This window comes from Penaeus monodon, chromosome 24, assembly GCF_015228065.2.
Source record: "Penaeus monodon isolate SGIC_2016 chromosome 24, NSTDA_Pmon_1, whole genome shotgun sequence".
NCBI classification, from domain to species: domain Eukaryota; kingdom Metazoa; phylum Arthropoda; class Malacostraca; order Decapoda; family Penaeidae; genus Penaeus; species Penaeus monodon.
In genome coordinates, this window is record NC_051409.1 from 6,833,661 (window position 1) to 6,833,999 (window position 339).

Sequence of the window (339 nt, forward strand, 5' to 3'; positions counted from 1 at the left end):
ACAACCCACCAACCCACACTCACACCCACAAAAACAACAACACCACACCACCACACCACCCAACCAAACACAAACCCCAACCATTTTAACCACACCCCCCCACCACCAACAACACCAACCACCGCCCCAAACACCCCCCACCCCAACCCCACCCACACACCACACACCCCCACACAACAAAACCCACCACCACGGCAACCATATAACATTATATTATTTGCCCCCCCAACAACCACCCCCCACTTTTCCACCGCCTCCAACTTCCAACGCACAAAACCACACCACACCCAACCCACAACAACACACCACCACCACCACCCCCAAACCACACCCCGCCAC